Consider the following 2,841-nt stretch of genomic DNA (forward strand, 5'->3'; position numbering starts at 1 on the left):
GGGCAAACCTTAATGTCAGGATGACAGCATAGACACTGCACTCAGGGTCCCTGAAAGGGCCGCCTTGAGGAGGGCATGACCAGCTGCATATGGGTTGGCTCTGTTATTTCCCATCCCCAACACATCAGTGCCGGACAGGTGGGTAATTGTCTCTATGTCCTAGAACATGGAGCAGACTACCTTACATGGTCCCAAGAATTCCTGGGGGCTGTGTCCTCTACCCTCTCCTGCTTAAAAACAAAAAAGGGGTGGAGTGCCCCCGCCCATCGCCTACAATGCTCGCCTTAAGATGGTGCATGGCGGAAGCTCACAAAGTACTCAAAGTGGTAAACAATTTTGAGGAAGTGGCATGCAGGGGGCATGGAGAGCCCGGGAACATTGCATGCAACCAATCCTCTTGTGAGGGCTGGCTTCTGTACACATGGACAGTGCGCTGATTGGCTGGGGTGCCTTTATAAGGGAAGCAAGCTCGCGGAAAGGGAAGAAGATTTGTAACACGCCTGGGGAACAATAAACCGCTTAGAAGAAGATCGTGGTTTGTCGTTTGTAAATGCGACACTCCACTGATAGATCTTTGAGGAGACTTCGCATCGTTTTCCATGACAATGGATGCATTTACATTTCATTTTACAGTGTGGGAGAGTTCCCTTTTCACCACAGCCTGGGCAGAACTTATCTTTTTTTTTATTTCATTATTCAGACTGGTGTTTGGTGGTATTTGATTGTAAGTTTTGATCTTCATCTCACTTATGATGAGGAGTGCTATTACCTCATACGCTTTTTTTGAAATTTGTATGTCTTCCTTAGAGAGTTGTTTATTCAGCCCTTTTCTGGATTAATTATTTTTTCCTAGGTAAGCCATTTGAGTTCCATGCATTTTCTGATTATAAGTACCTTATCTGAGCCATAGTTACAAATATATTTTCCATTCCAAGAGTGGTCAATTCATACTAATTGCTGTATTTTTTGCTATGCAGAAACTTCTTAATCTGATGTAATCTCACTTGTTTATTTTGTGAGATTATTGCTTGTGCTTTGGGGTCTTATTTAAGAAGTCTTTGTCTACCTCAATGTCTCCCAGAGTTTCCTTAGTGTTTTCCACCAAGGAGTGCAGTTTTATGTTTCTGCTTCAGATTTAGTTTTGTTTTTTTTTTTTTTGGGAGAAGTTTTCACTACAGGGCGCATGCACTCACCAGACAGACGGAGACAGAGAGATAGAAAGTGAGAAATCACCCCCCAGGGGGGATGGCCATGCCACAATCCCTTCTCCTCCATTCTCCTCTCGGGATCTTGGGCACGCACGCACACGCGCCCAGCCTGAGTTTTAAGCCACTGGGTCTGGGACACGAACTGTGGTCGACTACGTGGGAGTCCAGCGACATAGCCATTACGCTAACTGCTGGTTCCCTCCTCTCGGGATCTTGGGCATGCATTGGACCACATGTCTTTTATTGTGTTGATCTTATGCTTATTTTATTATTACTGATTGTTTATTTTCATTTTTATAGACCAGTGTCCTTTATAAACATAGATACAAAAATCTTAAACACAATATTAGAAAATCAAGTCCAGTAATATTTAAAAGTAATAATGTATCTTGACCAAGGTGTGTCATCCCAGGAAATAGGGATAGCTTTTACATTTGAAAATCAATCAATGTAGCTTGTTTACTGTATTAACAAAATAAAGGAGAAAAAACATAGTAAGTTATTAGATGCAAAATAGTGGACAAACATTAACAGTTACTTGTCTTAAAAACAGTTCTGTAAATTAAAAGTAGGAGGGAACTTCTTCAATCTAAAAAAAGGTGTTTATAAAATAATAACATAATCATGAAAATTTAATATGTTACTCCTTAAACGTGAAAAAGACATATTTATTCTCTACAATTTTTTTTGCTTAATTGACTTTTTTCCATTTATTTATTTATTTTTACATTTTCCAACCAACATTTATTTCATTTATATATTAATTTTTTGTTTATGTTCCATTGTTCTTGACTGTTAATGAACAACTTTCAAAATTTCAAAATATTAAATTTTAAAGATAATATTCCAAATATTTCTTATAATTTTGTATATTTTTTGTGACTGTAACAACAGATACAGTATGGTTTTAAATATTTTTGAGAAATATTTATACAACTACTCAAATAGTTGAAAAGAAAATACTAGTGAAAGGTTTTTGCTGATAACTGGCCGATCCTCCTTGTCCAGGTAGTGCTACGGTGACCCCAATCAACCACAAAAGTCGGTTCTTGATGCAAAGAGCAAGAGGCTTTATTTCTAGCACACTAGGACTTCACTCTCAGTCATGCAAGACATGATGAGTGAAGCCCTGAACATAGGGGCATTCAGGTTATACAGACATCAGTGGGGTGAGGGGAGGAAAGAATGAGGAAGTAAGATAAGGGACTGACTTTTTGCATGGAGCTGAGCCAGCCTGCAAGGAGCTGAGCAAGTCCTTGGGGTCTGCATAACTCAGGGCTTTTATCATAAAGGCGGCATCAGCTTAGTACAGAAGCAAAAAGGCAAAAGTTAAATGTTATTTTTATAGAGCTAAACAGGCACAGTTGGATTTTATTTTTACATTCCCCCATTTTGTGTTTTTTGGCAAGGAGTTTTAATCATAAAATTTGTGTACCCATAAGAGTATCAGGATAAGTGTCTCGGCAGCGCTCTGTGGGCATCAGGCAGCGGCCCAGGAGGTGGGTCCCAGTGCTAGGCCTCACGGTGGTGGCAGTGGCCCAGTTGTTGGCAGCTAGGGCATTTGTGCCTGCTTGGTGAGTCCCCTGACTTTTTTGTTTTCTAGGCTCTCCTGGCGGCGTGTGAATGGCGGCCT

This window comes from Tupaia chinensis, unplaced genomic scaffold, assembly GCF_000334495.1.
Source record: "Tupaia chinensis unplaced genomic scaffold, TupChi_1.0 Scaffold140391_1, whole genome shotgun sequence".
Classification (NCBI taxonomy): Eukaryota; Metazoa; Chordata; class Mammalia; order Scandentia; family Tupaiidae; genus Tupaia; species Tupaia belangeri.